At 40.7% G+C, this 21,118-nt stretch overlaps 1 protein-coding gene across 1 annotated transcript in view; it reads left to right on the top strand.

Moving 5' to 3' along the window:
- The first annotated feature begins 1,847 nt into the window (after nucleotides 1-1,847).
- SORBS1 (sorbin and SH3 domain containing 1) overlaps nucleotides 1,848-21,118 on the top strand; it is a 167,002-nt gene continuing 147,731 nt past the window's right edge. Inside the window, exon 1 of the mRNA XM_048311184.1 lies at nucleotides 1,848-1,955. The gene's annotated coding sequence lies outside the window, so the exon portion shown is untranslated. The remainder of the gene's footprint in view (nucleotides 1,956-21,118) is intronic.

Here is a 21,118-nt window from a genome sequence, read left to right as displayed (position 1 = left end):
GAGATGTACATATACACTTGCACACATTTGGCACTTCAGTAAGTCTCTAAATTAAAAATGGGCATTTCAGCTATTAGGTCAATCCCAGGCCTTGCTTTCAATTATTCTCACAGATGGCTATTCTTATGATGGGGGGTTTTTTGAGGGGTGGGAATACCATGAATAAAATTTAAATTTTTTTTTTTTTCTTCTTGATGCTATTAGGCCTGGGTATATGAGGTTTTGTGCCTAAGTGGGTTCAATGGCTTTGGCAGGATGCCACAAATTTTATCACCCTTCTCTCCATCAGATGAGTGAGAAACAGACATCTATTTTCTGCCCTAGCTGGATTTCAGATCTGAGATTTCCCAGCTGTCCATTCTGCTCTGCGATGATGGTCACGTTCCCCTCTCCTGGGGATTTCAAGAAGCAGAGGGCTGCTCGGGATCATCACTGCAAACTTCCTGTCCCCATCTGGAAGGCAGCTACCCTGCCTTTTGTATTTATTCATCTCTCTGAAATGAAGGAGATTTCTCCAGCTGCCCTTCAAGCAGTGTCCCTTCAAGTTAGTGTCCTTTTAGAGGGAAAAAAATTTGGGGTTAAACTTTCTTTGTGTCTTCTGGCCATTGAAAACAAAACATGTTTGATCTTTTCTCAAACAAATTTACAGATCGAGATCTAATTAATTTATTTTGGTAATTGGTTTGAATTATTTGGTGATATTTTTGATTAATGCATAATAGTCAAGTAAAGACAAGCCGCATTCTTATGGCTATCAGTATATTAAAGTCAACAGGAACTTTGAAGGTAAGAAAAAAAGAAAACACAATGATAACCTCTGAATATTAAAAACAAATGTACATGATGTGCCATGACAGCCTGAGTAGGAAATTCCCTCTGTGTCCATGGTGTTTCTTCCTAACACAGAGGCAGCACAGTCAGGCCATCTGTGGATTGGTACCTTCATGTGTTTTGTCTGTATGCTCTTGAGGCTGGACTGGCTTTCCTCCACTTTTGTGGAGTACCTAAGCTGATCTGGGAGTTGTGCCCTCCATTAATGAAACCAAAATAGTAATATTAATAATAATATTAATCCAGTGCAAAGCAGAGTGAATGAGACAGGGGTTTCCCCTCTCCTCTGTTTGATCTTTTTTCCCCAGATGGAGCATTTAGGGACTTACCAGAGTCCTCTTCCCCTTCCTTCATCTCTTCTTCCCTATTCTTCAGTGACTTGTGTTACACACAATCGAGACAAACCTATGGCTGCGTTGAAAGCCCCTTGCTCAGCCGTGTACCCACCCTCACCGGTGCACGGCCTCCGCAGCGCTCAGTCCTCAGCCAATTTCACCGCCCCGGGCACTAACAGAGACCGACACACGCAACAGGTTGGGTAGGGGCCGCCGCGCCCCCGTTCCCGGGCTGCCAGCCCGGCGGCCGCCGAGCTGCTCCCGCCTTCCTCCGGTGTGGCTTGGGTTTGCTTTCCCGACGGGGAAACGCAGGCTCTCTCTGCTCCTGGGCCCCGGTAGGGGCTCGCTCCGTGCCGGCGCCGAGCGGGTGGCTCCCGTGCCGCTGCCGCCGGGCGGGCGGGGGGCGGCGCCCATCGCGGCCGCCGCCTGCCGGGGAGCCGCGGCGGCGCGGGCGGCTCGGCTCGGCTCGGCTCGGCTCGGCTCGGCTCGGCTCGGCTCGGCTCGGCTCGGCTCGGCGCGGCGCGGCGCGGCGCGGCGCGGCGCGGCGCGGATCGGCTCGGCTCGGCTCGGCTCGGCTCGGCTCGGCGCGGATCGGCGCGGCGCGGCTCGGCTCGGCTCGGCTCGGCTCGGCTCGGCGCGGATCGGCGCGGCGCGGCTCGGCTCGGCGCGGCGCGGCTCGGCTCGGCTCGGCGCGGTGCGGCTCGGCTCGGCTCGGCGTGGCTCGGCGCGGGCGAGCGCGGCTGCGGCGTCCCGTCCGGGCAGGCACGGAGGCTGCCGTGCCGCTCCGAGGTAAGCTCCTCTGCCTGGGTAACTTTGTGGGCCGGCCGGGGCTTTCGCAGCTACGGCAGCTGGTCATTGCCCTCCCTCTGCAATGGAAATCATTTGGCTCCATTTTATTCTTGAGATTATTTATACCCATAAGGACTAGTCATTCTTTAAAGGGCCATTATGCTGTGGGCTATTAGCGCCTTTCTGTTTTTCCTAGTATCCAGAGACGGTGTCTATAATACACCAGAATTTTTGCAAGCTTTTATTCAAGCCTTATTATTTGCAGGTAGAATAGATTGCGGATGCAGAGAAGTAGGTTTGGGAATGAGCTTCTGGTGCTTGTAAATAGAAGTGCTGTATTTCTGTCAAGGGGAAGGGGGAGCAGATTACAACATTGCTTTTAAAATGAGAGGGAATGCACACGGGCATTTTCTGTGTACCTTCGGACTCAGCAAACTGAGTGAATCTGGTGTGGGGAGTGTTTCTACTTGTCCCGAGAGAGCTGGAGCCAGGATGTATGCATTACGGTTGTTCATTCATCAGCGGCTGCAGATAATGCAATTACCAAGTCAGCGGCGCATGGATGCTGCCCTGCGTGCGACATGCTGAGAATACTGTACTTTAGGAAGCCAACACTTGCTGTAGTTTGGATAAAACAGAAGCTGGAAATGGCAGGGTATGAAACCGTTGTGTCTTTAAGTGGAAAGGAGGCTACTGGTTAATCTCACTCTATTGTTTCTGAAGATTTGTATTTTGTGTGCTTCTCTGCAGAGATGTAAATACCTTTTGCAAGCAGTTCATCAGGAATTCAGGAATGAAAAATAATTGGCAACAGCTTCAGGTATCACTAGTGCCTGATGAATGGTAGGTGGTTTAAATGTCTGAGAATACATAGTAGTTTTAGTTAAATCCTATCATAGAAAGGTCTTCATTTAGCTCTCAGTTTTTAATTTACAGATCAGATTCTGTAGCCAGAGTATGGCTACCTCACTCCTGAGGTGTCTTGGAAAGGGAGGAAAAAAAAAAATCACCAGCATGATTACCATGGACACAACTATTCCTTATTTATTTATTAGGCTATTAGGGTAATGAAGAAAAGCCATGCCTGCCCTGCTGTGCAGATCTCATTTCAGCAAAACTGCCTGGGCTCCTGCTGTTACCCTTGTTTGATTTTTAACCAGTAAGTGCCCTGTGCTCGTGTCAGTGCTGTGGTTGTTACTCCTTTCTGTATGGGTTCAAGAAAGGAGCCTCCAAATCAAGGGCACCAGGGTGGAACCCAGATGGTTGATAGTGGGATTTGTTCTAAGTAGAATCTATTCTTCACTCTTCTGCACAAAGATTAGTGTTTCCTTACTTGTAGATGTTGCTTTTTTATTCTGCATGGTATTGCTGTTACTGCTGCTGCTTTGGGGAAGTACTTGGTATATTAGTATTCCATTTTTATAGATTATGCCACTTGAAGATTGTTCTCTCTTGCATATGTTGATACCTTGTCATAAAAAGAAACTGTATCTATCCCAAATGCTTCTCTACCTAGGACGTCCAGCAAGGAAAGGGGTGGTTTAGTTTGCTCAAGGTTAGTAGCAGATTGGAATCTCTTGATTTCTAAAGGCTGGACCACATTGGTTCTGCTGCACGGGCAGACATACAAAAAACATTTGTGTATCACATTGGTGTCCCTAATGAATCCCATTTCTTTTACACTCCCATTTTCTTGTTCAGTAGGCATACTTATTATCTTTAGATAGGAATAATTATTTTTAAAGATAATTCTGTTCTCTAAAGCCAATATAGATTCATAATGATATATAAAAAATCATAAAAATATCTAAGTAGTGGTATTCAAAGAGTTAAAACACAGCAAATGCGCCTTTTTTGCAATACGTCAGATATTTTGTAAACAGACACAGAAACACATACATACACACAAGCTCACACCTAAGCTGTCTAGAAGAAGAAAGAAACAGTGCCTAATAAATTTCACATACCCAGGAGGCTAATCTAAAAGTCGGGAAGGTAAGAATTATGTGCTCCATGTGAATATTATTTGCAGCTTTCTTTTTCTTTGATACGTAAGCGATTCAAAGAGTACAAATGTGAGGATTCCTCCAAAGGAAGGTCATGTGATAAACAGGTCTCTTCTTGTGTTTTTGTTTGTAGGGGAGGGAAAATATTTGGAGTAGGGGGGAAAGAAGAACTCAGAGAAACTTTGAAGCACTCTGCAAATGTTGAATTACAAGTTTACTGTTTTTGTAAACGTTGAATCTGGGGAAAAAACAGGAATGTTAAACCTTTGTGAAAATTACGTGTTGTCTTTTGAAGAATGTGCTCTGTGTACGTGGGTGCAGCATATGTGTGCACACACTCAGGTCACTATTAAGACATGGCAGCAGATGTTCACAGAATTTACATATACTGATGTGTTACTGTATACAATGTGCTAATTAGTTGATGAACCCACTACAGAATGCTCCCAATGGTATTCAGCAGAGAGCTACATTGGTTAATTCTCTGTTCCTCTATGATTCTTTGGTGTTATTTTTCAGTTTTCTGTACCTTGACTTTGCTAAATACCCCTTTGGTCTTATGACAGCACAGTGCGGGTGGGGACAGTGCCCTGGCTGGTTTTGTTTGCTTTAAGCAAAAACTATAATATGTATCTCCTAAGATGGATGAACAATCATGATATTTTCTCTCTCTGCTGAGTCCTTTGCAATGAGCCACAGAGGTTCAGTTGGTTTGATCCTGAAGTCTTCAATCTCTTCCATAATCCCATTATCTGCTGTGGTGCTATATATGTGAATGAGCATTAAGGAATTAGGTTGTACAGTGTGTGTTGTTTGTGGTGCAAGTTAAGACGGGGTCAGCACTTTCATTGCTTAGTGTAATTTATATCAAAGCAGAGGCTACCGATAGGATTATGGGAACTGCTGTGCCTTTAAGAGCAGACAGGTTTTCAGCTGAGAAGCTTTTTTTTTTTTTTTTGGTGAGATATTTGATTTGGATGTATTCAGCATTGGGAAATACACTGGCAGCATGGATAAAGTTCAGTGTTCTTTGAAAATTGTTTTTACTTCAGGCCTTTGAAGTTCTCAGTCATGGGTAGGTTGTTTTAGTCTTTGCTCTTATTGTGTAAAATAATATGCTAGGACTTTCACTTGCTGCTTAGGATCTCTGAAGTAGAAGCATAACAAAAGCCTGGGTTTTCAACGATGCTGGATACCCAGATGCTTTCCTTCACTTTTTCCTTTTCCTTGGGTGACTGATGCTTAGTCTGTATATCTAAATAGGTCTTTATGAACCTGACCTTTGACTTCAGTATGATTTCAGCCTCTGCTCCTTTGCAGACTGTAGTTTGACCCTTCTTCTTGTCACAGTTTTGGACTTAGTATTTGGATCAGTTAGAGGAGAGGGTTTGGGAAGTGATGATGTCATGTCTTCACACTCAGCTGAAAGAGTGCTTACCCAAGCATGACCGTAAAGGCAAATGTGCTACTGTAGGTGTCTTTCAAAGAAGGTGTCATACTGATTCTGTATGTGCTTGGGTTCATCAGCGCTTCAGAGTTCTTTTTGCATGAAAATTGATCCATGCCAAACTGCTTGGACAGTGGTGGTCAGCCACTGTGTGATAACTCTGCCAGCTAGATACAGTCATGCCTTACTCTCATTAGGGTTGCTAAAACAGACACTGCGTGCCGTCCCAGAGAGAAATGCTATTTAGATACTGGAAGGAATAGCACTTCTGTATATGCTTTTTCATGGTTTCACTGAGATAAAATGAAGCATGATTAAGTCATTTTGGATTCCTGCATCATGGATGCTGTTCTTTGGAATGTGTTTAGGAAAACAAATAGTATTAGATGAGAATAATGAAGTAGAAAAACTGGTTTGTGATATGCTTCTCAGATCAGACACTTCGTATTGGAATTTGGGTGTGTGAATACCCATATGTCAGTTGGTATTTTATTCTTTCTCACTTCCTTTACATCTTGACATCTGTCTAATGTGTACGATATAAGCCTGGGTGTTTGGATTTCTTACCTGTTCAGAGTAAGAGGAGATGATCTGGATTGATTTTTGGGCAAGTTTGTTTCATATCATGTGTGAAGTCTTTCTAGCCACAGAATTACAGTGTAGCACTAAATCTGTTTCTTATCTATGAATGCCAGCATAGGCAGGCAACTCTGCTATCACTTTCCCGTTGGAGGAAATGAGATGTGGAGAGGTAAAGCAATTTCTAAAAAAATTTATCTTTTATATCCATAGCCAATCTTGTAACAGTTTATTGATATTTGCCCTCTTCATAAACAATAAAAACTTTGAAGTGAGTGACTTTATCTTAGAAAGCAAACTGTTGCTAAAATTATTCTTTGCTAGGAAAACTTCTAAAATAATTCTACTTCCTCTTATCCTGAGAACTAAGAGAAGAGTATTTGGTACTGTAACATCTGGGGGTTTTCAATGCTTCCATCAAAATGGGTAAACAGGAAATGGCAGCATGCCTGTGTGTCTACAGATTTGATTTATAGCTATAATGGTCTTTCAAAGAATCAATTATTTGCATATAATAACAATATGAATGAAATCTTCCCCAAGGCCAGAAGGCTATTCTGGTTTTGAATAAACGCTCCAACACTCATTCACATAAGGAACAGAAGTTATATATTTCTTAGAGCAGAACGAACATGATTCGAATGAAGATGACTGTTTGGAAAAGGAGACTGATACCAGAATATGAGTTCATTTTCCTTTGTTTCTATGTATGTATTGATCCTAGCATTTAAGAGTCAAAAGTAGTGGTTGGTGAATTATTATTATGAGCTTTATGAGTTTCCAACCACTCTCCAGTGTCTGCAGTGTTGCCAATATAAAAGACACACCAGTAATGCCAGGAAGGCCAAGTCTAATGGTCCTTGCAGTCAAATGCCTTTTTCTAATCACAGGCGTGATTTTTCCAAGTTAGGCAGGGTGAGTCAGTCGTGTGAGGCCCTAAGAGAGAAAGGCCAGATTTAGGGACTGTGCACTTTAGACTTTTGCCCAGCTACATCAATAGCAGTAATGTCATGTGAGGCAGTGTTAACCTTCACTCAGATCAAGCCCACAGTTTAGAAGAGCTAAGAAAAAGCAATGAGCCCTGCATCAGCACAGAATCCTGGTTGACATAATCTGGAGTTATAGCTGGTGTCATCTTAAAAATATTCGTATCGAGTCATCTGAAAATTTGTACAGCATTTATGGTAGATAATGATATAATCACAAGAACAGTCTAGGTGAATCTATAGATATTTATCCTTTTGTCATTGGTGTTACTTAAGCAAGAGATAGTATGAGATTGAACTAGGTCTGTTTCCTACTCTGTCTATTCTGTTGTGATGTGCTCTGACTGAGCTCTTTAAATACTGGGAAAAACTGTTCAAGTAAGATATGTCTTTGAGATGGTAGTACTTGTAACTTCCTTCTATTGGCCCATCTTGTAGGATTTTATGGAATAAAGTGTTGGTTTTGCAAATGGTTATTTTTCTGAAAACTTGGCTGAAATTTATTTGCATGTGAAGTACCTCTAATCCTCATGGAAAGCCATTTTTATGTTTTGGGTTCAAGCCAGTCACAGAATATAAGCTATACTGAGAGAGTAGCCAGTCATGCAGCACTGAGCTCCACAGACACTTCTTGGATGTTAAAGTATCGTTGGCAGTCTTTTGCTTAACTCCGAATTGAGTTTTGTATGGTCATGACAGGAGGCAGACGAGCCAGTGCTTGGCAGGGGAGAAAACCCAGGAAGATTCATGTGACCCGTTGGTGTCTATGTTGTGCCTTGGAGGATGACCCAGGTCCTCGATGCTGGGTAATGCACTGGCACCTGGGATATGACATCATACTGTCCCTAGCAAAATGTCTGAACTGAATGTGAGTCGAGGCTGCCTAAAAAGGCTGCAAGTCCTTGTAGCAGATATTGTGAGACTGTGGGCTATTTTCAAATGATTCCCACCTCATATTGCCCATCTGAAATTGTCACTGCAAGGGTAGAATACTTGACTAGAGGCTATACTGTGTAGAGTCTCCTCACAGTGCTGGCTGTGTCTAAGCTTTTCTCTGGCAATACCAGCAGGGTCAGTGAATGCTCGTACCGAGGTTCCTTCCAGGAGGTAAGTGAATTCAGTGCTCTAGACAGTTGTGAAGACACAACCTCTGTCTCCAGAAGCCTTAGAGAAGATCTTTGTGTGTAGTTCCCTCCATCATGTAGTGTGAGAGGTACGGCGCATGGTAGTCAGTATATCAACTTAGAATTACCAGTCAAATCTTTTGTTGCAAAAACAAATTGCAATGAATTTCTGCTCAGTGCCCTGTGCCAGTATAATGTGTTTCAAGAAGATATCTTCTCAGAAACCTGTTGGGCACAAGTCTGCAAAATTGGAGAAGAATATATCACAGACACAAACATGTTGGGGGGCAGTTAAAAGCTGTATGTGTCCCAGAGTTACAGCTTCTGGAAAAAATCATTAGGTATTGTAGTTTCTCCTGATGCAGTGTGACATTTGAGGAGCTATAAATAGTACTCTTATACGTTTAATATAATGTAATGTATATATGTATAATAGCACATTGTAATATGTGACTAGGTATTTAGATATTTGTTTCTTGTCTTGAAAATTCTGACTGTGCTGTCAGTACAGCTAGACTGAAAACTCGTAGGCTGATTAATTATTAAAACAACCCACTAAATATTTTACACATTTTAATTTTTTTATCTTATCTATTGATACTTTTCTTCAAAGAGATTACAATATCAGAGGAAAACCTTACTACAAAATATGCTAAGAATTTATATCACATCCTGTAAAAGATTTAAAAGTGCGAAGGTTGTGTAAATATTTATTTCCTCACTCTGTCTTTGCTTTGGTTTCTTCTCTCTTCCTCTATAGTACCTCTCTGAATCTTTTTTGATGGGTAAATAACCAAATAACCTTTTCTTTTTTGAGAACTTTTGTGTCCAGCAGATGTGTGCTCCCCTCATGTAAGATGATATATGAATGTACAGTAAATGCAAATCCATGAGGCAGAAAGTTTGCTTTCTAGAAGGTAGGATGTACCAAGCAACAGTACTGCTGTAAGACTGGGGTAGACACACAGTCATGAAGAGCACATGGTTTGTGTCCTACCTTGCCATATTATTGGGCACCATCTCTTAGCATATCTGTGAGCTGTGAGTCTTTACAGCCAACTATACAAATGTACGAAAAATCATAGAATCAGAGACTCCAAACCTGGAAATCACATTTCCTCAGACACTGAAGACACTTGGATTTGAATCTAACATCTTAAGAAAGGCACCAAAATACCTTGCTTGCTGTTCTAACATCTAGAGATTTCAAAGACCTGTACAAATTGGGTTGTGGTTCTCCTAAAAGTGCTCCTATGTGCTTAGTTACACATATGGCAGTGCACATATGTGCACACAAACAATGTATTATTGTTCTGGACCTTTTTTCTATTTTATTGCCTGGATTCAAAGAGCCCTGGCACCAACTAAGATCAAAGTCCTCATGAGAATAGGCTTGTGCAAATACACCAGAGACAGCATCAACCCAGAATGCCTTTGGGCTAAGCAAGTGAGAAGACTGGGATAAAGAGGACTGGGAGGAGGATGAAAAGGCAAGGGGCATAGTGCTGTTGACATGGACTCTTGCATGAGGAATGAGATGGGGCCTGGTGGGCTCCACCTTTTCCTTTCCTTTGTAGTTTGGCTTTGGTCTGTGATCTGGCATTACTGGGGAGTTTTCATATTTGGTAGTGAGTCCTTTCCTGCCTCAGACGGGTGTGAGACAAAGCTAGCAGAAAAAACCTCACAGACATTTGAATCTCTCTTTCCTAGCAGTCCATATAGTTTTGTGAGACTTCCTTTGTGAGGACTTTTGTAAGTAACACACTGCTTATTCAATTGTGAGATATATTATCCATTAAAAAAATGCCTGAAAGTACTTGGAAAGAAAACAAACTTCACGTCTTCACAGAGAGCTTGGTGTCTTACTGGATGTATGACTGATACTCATGACAGAACAGATCTTCAAGCCTGGGTATGGTTATTGACAGTTAAGATTTTAATGAAAGTGTTCTTAAAATATGTGTCATTTCTTGCTTTAGTTTGCTACGTGGTCTCTAGAACACTGTTCTAAAAATATCTATGTTTTAATTACAAGGTTGTGCTTGTTTTCTTAAAAATTATATATACTTCACAAAAGGAAACAGAGCCCTCAAAGACCATTTCCTATTACAATTTCTGGGTCACTGCACCCCATTGTATAACGAATGGATATGGACAGGGTAAATGACTGGCCATCAGTCTTTGTGTTTATGGTATTGAATGAGTGATTATTAGACTTAAATCATGTTGCTCATGTTTTATTTCTAATTAGCTGAGAAATGTGATGTATCTTTATATGATTGTTGTGATCTTTTATAAAAACACTAGTCGGTATCTGTATTGGTGCTAAAACCAAACAGCAAGAACTCCAAGAGAAAGGGTTTCTCAAGCAAATAAATTAGGTGGGGATCCTTGGGTTAGAAGCCATGGAGGGACAGAAGGAAATACTGTTACTTAGCTCTGAAGGGCAGAAAGAGGGATAGACTTAGCAGTCAGACATTCCACATAAAATCACTCTGTTCAGTGCAGGAAATGAATGAGGCAGAGGTGTTCCTTCTCCCTGCAGCTGGCTTTAACTCATAGCACTCCCACCAGTAAGTCTTTTTCCTCAGTGTACATATTTTGTGTGGCTGTTTCTCTTTGGGTGGAATTTTGATTAAAAAGAATCCAAGTGTCTTGCTTTGCAATCAGTTTGCTGTCAGGAGTAGAAGCACCTCAATGTCTCACCTCAGCTCCTTTGGCTTCTCCCTTTGGGAGAGGGTTTTACAGAGTCCCTAATGTGTGCATTTGTAAGATTGGGAGATAGCGTCTGGAGAATCACCTGCTATGTTGTGAGGCCTCATTAAAGAGAGAAAAAAAAACCCCTTTGCCATCTCACAGCCTTCACTTTTGTTCTTTCTTGCTGTCTTGCATTGTTTTTTACTAGAACAAACAAGCTATGAGCGTACTCAGCTGTGCGTTATTTGTGCCCAGTGAAAACCATCATGTCAGGCATGCGCTCATTGTGTTGATCTGAACAAATGTTCTGCTGCTGATACTGCACTCACTAGAGCTCAGACACAGTGTGAGCTGTGGTATTTTGTGACTCATGCTTCATCAAGCTGTAACTGTTAGCTGTGTTCTAGCCTATACCAGCACAAGGGACTCAATATCTGATCCAAACTATTGGGCTCAATGGAAACAATCTCATTGCCTTCAATCAGCTGGATTCATCCACGAAGATTTTGGGCTGAGTTCTCAGGATAGGATGTTAAATAATTTCTCCCATTTGATTTTTAAATTTCAGTACATTAATAGAGAGGGAAAGAGAAATACTGCAATGGCATTGTAGTTACTTTTGTGCAACATTTGAGGCTCAGTGGATGGAATAGCCTGTTACTGCCGTACCACAGTTGACGTGTTTCACAGCAGATGCCAAAAACACCTCTTGAACACCAGATTGTTTGCCCTGTGATTCTACCCACCACTGCAGAAATTCCCTGCTGTGAAGAGAACGTGTTTGCAATTTCCAGAGGCCAGCCCAAGGGGAAGGTCCAGTCATGAGTAGTTCAGTGTTCCCTGTGGGTCTAGGGCTTGTACAGATTCCTCAAAGAGAGCTGATAGAGGAGCTCTAGAAACTGCCACAGATACTACCAGCTCACAGTCCAGGAAGAAAAGACAATGTGGGCATCTCTATCTCTCCCTCCCAACACAGAAAATTCCCCAATCTTAAGGTGTTTAAATGAACATTTTAATTTACTTGTTGGTTGTCACTGGAGATGTGTAAGTTTTCTTTTTTTTTATTAAATGTGACATTTCTCCTCCTTTTTCTCAAACGTTGTCTGTCTTGCTGCATTTTTAGGTGAAGTGCAGTGTTGTGTTTTTTCTTTCTAAAAATAATATAATCTAGTTTACAAAGTCTGGTATTCGTAAAGGCTTGTAATTCAGCCCTGTGAAATCCTGTGACTAATTAATGATATGTCCTTGTTCTATTGTAAAAGTTTACAAGCCTTTGGCTAAGATATATGATAGATATTTCATAGATAGTTTCATTTCTTGTGCAGGAAAACTAAAATTTTATGATAAATGATTTCATGCCTATCGTAAGTTTTATGCCTCTACTAGTATTTTGCAGTACATTAGCAGCACAAAGACCACGAGGTCTCTCACCTTTCTGATGAAGATTGGAGAAGTCTATAGGAATTTCAGGCTAATTACAGGCTTTAAGACCCATGTGCTCTAGTACATTCCCTGCTACATGAGCTAAAGCAAAATCACTGTTAGTGGATACTAGCTCGGTGCTCAGCAACTGGATCCCATCCAGGTTATACACTCATGTAAGTCTATTTGATGAAGCTTTTTGAAGTGAAATCTACTGTTGAATTAAAAAAAAAAAAAATCAACCATAATAGTTGTGTATAGACTCATGACCTTCAAAAAATATCGTGCTGCTTCTCTGGCACATCATCTGAGATAAGAATTCAGTCACCTGGCAACAGAAGTCATGCGTGAGTTCTGAGTACAAGGACACCCCAAAGCCTCTGTTTGCATTGTAGCATTGAGTGACAAGAAATCCTTACTGTTTGAGCTCCTGGATGTCGCAGAGCTCCTTGTCCTGGGTGACTCCCTTGTACTGAACTAGCCTTTGGTTGACAGTTAGCTCCTCAGACAGAGCTTAATCCCGTGAAAAGTCTGCTTTACTTGGCATCTTGCCAAGCCATGGTCTATCCTTGTATTAATTCAGATTTGATTAATTAATTCTGTTTCTAATGGCTTAATAAACTAAGGCCAAGTCTGAGAATGCAATTATTTTTGTATTTGGGAAGGCTCCACTGAAATGAAGACCATTTTGCTTGAATAAGGAGCATTGGGATCACTACTTTTCATTATTAAGGCTCTGTTAGAAGTGAGTCACTGTCATGTCACCTCCTCTTGTCATCACATACATGCATAGGTACAAGTGATAAAAATTCACCTTCTGCAAGCTGGCGACTACATACAGGGTAGATGCAGGGGAAAGTGTTCAACTGCAAGCTTAACTGAGCCTATCTCAGCACCCATCCTTGCCTCCCTGCAATGTTATGCCCACGTTCTAGTTGACACATGCTTTGGAACAGGGCTCTGTGAAGCACCTGTCATGCCTCTTGATGTGGTGTCGAAGAGGGGAGGTTTCTATTTCCAGCTCTGTTACTGATATAGTGCAGGGTGACGGGTAAATTACACAATGTTCTTTTATGCTTCCACTCTCTCGTCTCTGATGTGGCTGAAGGATCCAGCCCAGTCAGGGTAGCCTTCTACTATACAGTAGGAATCCTGGTTTATTTGTGCTAATGTCCAAGATGATTTTGGGACAGGAGAGGGATGCTCTGCCCACATCTAATACGTGACTTTACGTGAAAACATAAATTCAGTGGGAAGCAATGCTGATGGCTCAGCATTGTCAGTGCAAGTCAGTCCCTGCTAGGTGCATGCTGATTGTGGTCCCATCCACAGCAAGTAGCTGGTGAACACGTAAGAGAAAATATGACCAAGAGATCTGGTTGTCTTTACATGGCATTTTGTAAATGTAGAGCGACTTTAACTCTGGCAATATCCACTAATTTTGGATATACCATAGAGTCATAGTTCCAGGCATCTGTTATAATCTACCCCAGAAGCATCTGTGCTCCCTGTAGTGAGTACAGGAACTTTCACCACGTGTGGTTTATGGGAGTGACTTTTGAGTCATTGTGAGTGGAAAGTACAATAGAACTGTGAGACGCTATCTTTGTGGGAAAAAAAAGTCATTGCTGGAGTTGATTTAATCATCTTCCCTTCCATAAGCTTCCACTCTAAATGCTGGAACTTTCTACATTTTCTTTTGTTTGGTCAGTGCTTTGTGCAAGTCTGCTAGTCACAAGATTTTCAGAGGCAGTGTATGTTATCTTTCTATTTTGCTTTCCCCTCTATGAAACGTTGAGATAAATGCTTTTCTAGACACTGAGTGGTTGTGGACCGTATGTTCCTGTAAAAGCTGTAATTTCCCACTGAGGTCTTCTGTTTCCGTTAAGCCATTCTGTGTGTGTGCTGTAACACACACTGACTTGAAGAACTGCATTGTAACCCAGCTGGGTACAGTGCTGATGCCTGAACCCAAAGCACAGCTCGAGTATTTGGAGCCTAACCTGATGCCAGATCTGAGTGCAAGTGAGAAAAATTTCTTTTTTAGTTGTATGCAGCAGAGAACACAAGCAAAAAGTGTCCTGGTGTGATCAAGAGTAGAAGACTGTTGTTTATGCTCACAGAACAATGGTAGCACAGGGAGACTCAGCCAAAAGGACTGTGTAATAGAGGAGCAGCTATTCAATCACTAATCACACATAATTCAATTCACCATATACCCCAGGCATTAAAATAACTAAAATAAGACTGTCAAATTCCCCCAACCATTCTATACCTCAGACACTCACTTTATACGTGAAGGTAAAGTTAACAAGTGCCATGGATCTTCCCAAGGTCCCTGATGGTTCCTGTAGAACAACCACTGTTGCCTGAATTTCAGACTGGATGATGCTGAATTCACTCAGTATGCCACAGTATTCACATCCTTGCTCAAGCCCTCTTAAAATACTTACATAAGTTTACTCTGGTTTTATTAGCATTATTAAGGTTGACCAGCCTGTGACTTAGAGGGTATTTGGGTCCATCAGTTTGCATTTAGCTCTTTTTTTTCATGTTTGTAAAGGCCAAGTCCAAATCAATCAGGGACATGGATGTGGCAGAATTAGCTTTTGTTGTGACAGCTGGCCTTGCACGTATCACAGATGTGGGCTTATGCTGAAACAAGGGCTGTGCACAAAGTTCACTGCAACTATAAAAATAAGGTGGCCAGTTTCCCTGCTGGGAGTTGGACTCTTGTGCCTTGGGCTCCCAAGTGTGGACCAGGAGACTCTTGTGCTCTGTGCTGACCCAGCCAGAATAAGAGGGCAGGGACAAGGAACAGCAGAATGGTAAATTGTGCAGCTTTCTTCTTAATTCATTGTAGCCTTCTCTAGTTACTCTGAACCATTAGTTATGCAACTCCATTTACTATGGAAAGCATCTACATGATTAGTCCTTGGTTAAGTTTTGGATGTCCAAATTAGGAAAGCTGAAAGCACAAAAGCAAAGGAGCACAAGGAAACAGAGAACAAATACAGTTAGCCAAAGGAAGAAGAGATTTAGCACACATACTTCTTTCAGCTGGACTCTTATGAGCAACTGTTTTCCTGCCTCTATTTTAAAAATCATTTTTAGATTTTTTTTTTTTAATCCAAAGTAATTCTGTTTGTTATGCAAATCTTATTATAACTTTCGTTTCTGCCACTTTAATATTTCATAAGAAAATATAATTTTGAATCTAAAACTTGTGTTTATGATTGCAGAGCAGCTAGCTGCCTGCTAGACGGTTGTCCACTACCAGAGAGTTGTTAATTTCTATAACGCCCCCAATATTTAGGATGCACTAAATATATGAAATATTTAATGTTCTTCTGGGGACTTCTGCAATCTATCATTAAGTAATCTACAAAAGATAAAAAGTGTGCTTGTGATTTATTACAGATTTGTTTTCCTGTTTTATATAAAAAAGGCCCAAAGGGTCCCTCTGTTTTGTACCTCTGGTTTTCTTCTAGAGAAAAGCATGTCTGTTTCCTTTCATTTTCCTTTTATAAAAAATAACTTCTTTCAGAGTATATGCATAATTGATGATCTGGTAGAATTATCTCAAGGTTATTATGAGAATGGAAGCTGACTAACTGTCCAGGGAAGAAGAAATATTTTTATTTTGATGGCTTAAAAGTTTAAAACAAATAAATAAAGTCTCCAAGCTTTTGAACACCTGAATAAATATTTGGGAGAAAAGTTGCTGTTTGCCAGGATGTAACAGCTTGCTCAGATAGATGGCTGAAGGAGCTTTAAGTCTAATTCTAAGACGTCTAAGGAGACCACAGAATAAGAAAAGTGATATTTTAAATGAAAAGAGCAAGTGGCAAAAAAATAATTTCTGAACACCTCTCCCTCTCATTTTAAAGTTTTCAGGCCTCTAGGGATTAAAAAAAAAAAAAAAAAAAAAAGAGAGCACAGAACTGAAAAACTTATCTTTTATGTATTTTACCTTGGAAGTCTGTGTTATATATATTAGGCTGATAAGCAAGATAGAATTTATGGTAGTAAATATTGACTAATTTGTTGAACACATAGTTTTGTCTGAAATTGGCCAAGAGACCACTGTTTGCTAGGAGTAAAAAAACTCTGAGTTCCAACTTTTTGTCCCTCACCACTTTTACAGATATCTTCATAATTTCCATTCCACAGAACACGGAGGAGTTAAGAAACATCTTTTTTTGCTATTATTGATGATTAGCAATTACTCTGGCTTTAGGAAATGATTCAGTGTCTTTCTCCCAGAGGATTTTGGTTTTCATTTTATTAGGCCCTAATCATGCCATTGTGTCTTGCTGTATAAAAGCTGACTTGGATAAAGGATCAGTTCTTATATGTGTGTGACTGGGGGTGATGCAGATGCACAGGGCTGAAGTGGAGGGAAGGGTTGAGAATGCTGCTAGGCAGAATCTGTCTGGCAATACAGACCAGGATTGTCCTCCTTTCCTAGGAGGACAGTAAAGTTACACCCTGTCCTTCAGTTCCAGACAGAAAACAAACTCTAGACTCCTGCTTCTGTCTTGCTTAACTCTGTGTATCTGGTTAGTACTGTGTTTGTAGGTGTGTAATGTCTTCTAGGAACTGTTTCTCAATTGCCTGAACATAGCTAGCCAATTTAATTGATTGATTCCCTGAGAAGCTTAGAGCAGTATAAAAATTAGATCTTTTTTTCTTAAACTGATTTATAGAACAGAAAGTATTTTCCCTTAGATGTTTTTGGGGATTATAAAGTATTCTACTAGTGCTTTGTGGCGGGCTGGTTTTTGGTTGCTTTTTTTTTGTCTATGTACTCAATGCTCTGTAGGATAAATGGTAACTGTTTAAACTGTGAGAATTATCCTAAGCCCTCTGCTGCCTTTGGAGTAGCTATTGGAGAGTGTTGAAAATCATTATCTCCTTGTTAAGGGATTTGTGCTTTTGGAGCAAGAGCATGTGCTGACTGTCCTTGCTGAAGAACTGCAAATGACATGAGTACTGTGTCATTGGTGAAGCCACATGGAACTCATTGTTTCTCTATGTTGTAACCATGCTGTTTCCATAGTTAAGAACCTTGCACAGCCTTAGTGCAATAAGGTGCTCCTTTGCACAAGCTGGCGGGCTATAAATACAATATAAATACCATGGGGAACATGTCTCTCAAGTGTTGCTTTATGAGAGAGAGAACAACCATGAGAAGACATTGAGGAGAATGCAAGAATACAAGAGGAAAATTGCGAATCTTTCCATCCTCAGCTCTTCCTCACGTTGCTGCTATCTTTAGGAAATTGATGAGAGGGTGACACTTTCTTCTGTACTGGTTTACTTTATTCAGCCTTAAGTTCAGGCAAGATTAGAAGTAGAATTTCTGTCTGGATTTCAGCAAACTGCTGTCACTAGAGCTGTGTTTGATTACTCCAGTACAACCTGGGTCTGTGGTTCTGGTGAATGCTGACACTAAATTGGGAAAAACAACCTTGCAAAGTTAATGTAAAAGGACTCTAATGCCTTCTCTGTGTGAAATTCATCATATCAGCATGCCATGAAGCAAACCCTATGGTGTGTACTGTGTTTTTGGATGCTGTTAAGGCTGGTAACTAACTAGAAAGCTGTCTTTCTAGGTACTTCAAGATAGCCCAGAATTCCAGATCCCTCTTTTTAAGAAGCACAGGAACAGGAGAAGAATACTGTGGGTTTAGTTCAGTTGGTCGTTTTTGGCCTTAAGGGCCATCATCATCATGAATTTGGAATGATCACTAAAGTGTATTTTCCACAGAGTACAGTGGCTGTCCATTTTCTCTGAGGGAAAATGCCTTCGCTTGCTTTCAGCTCCTGCCTTAAGGAACCTCACTATTCTACACAGAAATTAATTTTCGTTCTTTCTATTTCTGAGCCGACTCAGAGCAGCAAAAGCCCCATCCTGATGTCTGGACAGAGTTCACATTCTGGTCCTTGTCACTGATTTTGTAATGCAAGTTCAGGTGATGCTGCGTGAAGCTCCCATGAAAATGCCTGCATGGAGCATGGAGAAGCTCAGTTGCAGTAATTACATCCCAGTAGCACTGCTGCTGTAATTGTAATTGCAATATGTAATTAAGGTGATATGGAGCTGTATTACTCACATGGGCCATTTTTTCATTAGAATTTAATTCTATTTAAATTCTCATGTGACCTACCCTAATGTAGTTTCTGATGCCTGCAACTGAGGCAAAAATGCCAATGTAGTCATAAAGACCTTTACACTTGGTTCACTGAACCTGACACCATTTCACTCTAACTTGTTTTTCAGTCTAATCAGTCTGTACCAGAATTTAAATTCAGCATTTAAAAAATATATTGTCATGGTTTCTGTCTGGAACATTAGACACTGGTCTTTTTATTTCCTCTCCTGAGCAGCATGATGGTAACCAGTAAAGAGGTCAGTGGCAATAAGAGATTGTTTAATGATAGACAAAAGCATCTACGAAAGTTCTGTGACTTTCATATGTGGATGTCTCTACAGCTGATCCCTCCTCTCCCCGAAAACAGTATCTGAGTAATGTGAGTGCTCTCAGAATTCCTTTTTGTTTTCCTCTTCTTTCACTAATAAGGTCTGAACCCAGAACCTGAGCATCTTTTAAGATTATATATATCTTGTGTTTTAAAATTGAGATAAAAATTGGATAGCTCAGGCTCAGATTTAAATTAGTTAATTAGTTACTGATGCTTTTCAGGCACTTAAAATTATTTATGAAGTACTTCAGATGATTAAGTATGAACTTCTTGACATGCTTGGAAAAGGAAAAATGAAGAATTATTTTCATTACATTACAGATGTGTCCTATTGCAGGATTATTGTTTCTCTGGAAAACAACAGAAGGAATTTTCAGAGGGAAGCATCAAAATGGGATTTCTAAAAGTCTGAACCAAACAAGAAAAAATGAAATATAATAAAGATTCAAAATATCTAATATATGAGGTTACCTGAAAAACAAAGCAAAACATTGATTAAAACAAAATTCTTGAGACAGGCAGTTGCCCTGATTTGTCAATGTTTAGCCATAGCCCTGGTTTCAAAGTGGTCATGTAAACTCAGCTTTTATTGCATAAAGATAAATTGCATGAAGATTCTAAGATAGCCAAATTCTGCAATTTGAAGCCCAGAATGACTTGTGCCACAAAAACCTTAGTTCAGGGCTCATTGTTGCAACTCTTGTATCTCTAATTAGCTATAGTGCAAGTAATAAAAGCAGGTAGTGCTCTGAGTGGCTGTTATGAGGCGCAAAAATCATCCATCAAAGTTCTCCAATGATAATGATAAAAATGTGTGTCAGACCCATGCTGGTCAGAACTGTGATTGCAATTTCTGTCTCCAAATATTCTGTGTGAAATTTCTCCTTTAAACTATTACAGTTGTATTTCCTCATCCATGGGCTTAGAGTCAAAATTCCCTGCTACTGTAATTCTTTGTTGCAGGTGCTGCTATTCCGAAATTTTATCTGAAGTAATACTTAGCAACTATTTCTTGCTTGTTTTGCTATTGTCCTGGCTAAACCTAGGCATTCTGTTTTTCCTAAACACTCTTCTATCCTAGTTTAACATATAGCCATCTGCTTATTTTTCTCTTTTGTCACTAGTGTTCTGATTCCTTTTTCAGACAGGCTTTTCATTCTCTTAGCAATTATTCTGATGCATCCGAGATTCAGGTTATTGAGTAGCTTCTCCCCAGCTTTCCTGGGCTGGCTGGCATCCCTTGCTAACCCCATGCTCCTGTTGATGTCCACCCACCACTTTACACCTTCATTAATCCATGTGTGAAATGGGGAGGAGTGGTTATCACACCACATCCACCCCCACACGTGTATCATGGATTGAAACATGCTTTGATAAATGTTTGTGATGTGCTGCAGAATCTTCGGCTACAAGATGCCACACCAGGGCACCGTGAGGACAGAGGTGTGTCTGGGTCCTGGGGAGGGAGTCAGGTGTAGGGAACAGGCCCTCCAAGGGCAGTGTTTCAGATGGCTTTGTAGCACTTTCCACTTGGTAATTTTTGTCCTTCAGTTTCTGTGTAAGTCTATGTTAGGCTTTATTTACAAACATTCAGAACCACTTGTGAACTGGAACTAAAAGGTGAAAGTCTTATTTACAATTTGTCATAATGCTGTGTCCTGCTGATGAGCCTTTTTCTCTTGTTTCTCCCCTGTGTTCCCAGATAAAATGAGAATGGTTGTACACAAAGTACCAGGAAGTTGTGAGGGCTAATGACTCATCCTACCATGCTCTGAACATTACAGAGTGCTTTGTTTCTACATAAAGGTTCTGCATTTCTGATGTAAGTTGAAGGTTCAAGCAAGTATTTTGAAAAGCGTCTCTTTGTATCTAAGTCATGTATTCCAGGAGTTTTATGTGGCTATTGTTGCAAAGTTTATTGGAAAAGTAGTGGGAGGACTCCTCTCCTCCTCAGACTTCTGCCTGAGTGGTAGAAAGGGCAAAGCTTACAGTGTTTTCAGATCAGTACAGCCAAAATTCTGCCACTTGGCTTGGGCCTGCTTTTGTTTGATGAAATTGCAAATAGAGTATGAAAATGTTTGTTGTGAAAGATAAATTTGTAGGAATTGTTGTATTTGATACTTTTCCTTTTTAAGTAGAAACAATTTAAAGAGCTTAATTCAGCACAGAATAAATCTCAATGTTGTTGATTGTATAAAACTACACTGCTCTGCTCTACATATGCCTTTAAACTGTTTATATTATTTGAAATGTCATTCCAGAGGAGAGTTTGGCTTAAGACTGCAGAGAAAGCCATTTTATTCCATGTATGGACCTGGTCTCTTAAAGCTATTTTAGTGAGTAGCTAGAAAATATTTTTTAGTGAGGCATGATTCCATTTGTGTTTATGTGCATCGGCCAATTTAATGAGGGA

The sequence above is a fragment of the Corvus hawaiiensis genome, chromosome 8 (assembly GCF_020740725.1).
Source record: "Corvus hawaiiensis isolate bCorHaw1 chromosome 8, bCorHaw1.pri.cur, whole genome shotgun sequence".
In the NCBI taxonomy this organism is placed as follows: Eukaryota; Metazoa; Chordata; class Aves; order Passeriformes; family Corvidae; genus Corvus; species Corvus hawaiiensis.
Note: the sequence above shows the minus strand (reverse complement) of the source record. Positions and strands in the feature narration are given on the sequence as shown.